Raw genomic sequence first — 409 nt, 5'->3', positions numbered from 1 at the left:
CATAATCAGCATCAAGCAACTGTAGATGCTCAAGTAAATAAATTTCATTGGCTTATATTAAAATATGTATCATTCTAAGACTTTTTAGCCACAAAGGTCAAATTTGGCTCAATCAGCAGTCCCTTTAAGACACTTTCAGATATGTGAAATTTAGTATAGCTCTCTGCTCAGAACAGCTTCTGGTTGATTTCAGCATTTACCAACGACCGTATCAAAATTATTAAAACTCAATTTGAGTTAACTTTTATCTTTTACTTAAATTGACAGTACAAAATTTGCGAGAGTTTAATATTGTTAGATACTTTACTGCTGAAAAAAATTCAAAGCATCAATCAAACTATTTTTCTATTTGGTTCCTGCTTCAAAGTTGTTTTTCTCCCTCTCTCTCTCACACACTTCCCTCTATCTC

Source organism: Convolutriloba macropyga, chromosome 2, assembly GCF_964194025.1.
Source record: "Convolutriloba macropyga chromosome 2, txConMacr16.3, whole genome shotgun sequence".
In the NCBI taxonomy this organism is placed as follows: Eukaryota; Metazoa; Xenacoelomorpha; order Acoela; family Convolutidae; genus Convolutriloba; species Convolutriloba macropyga.
This window is presented reverse-complemented; position numbering follows the sequence as displayed.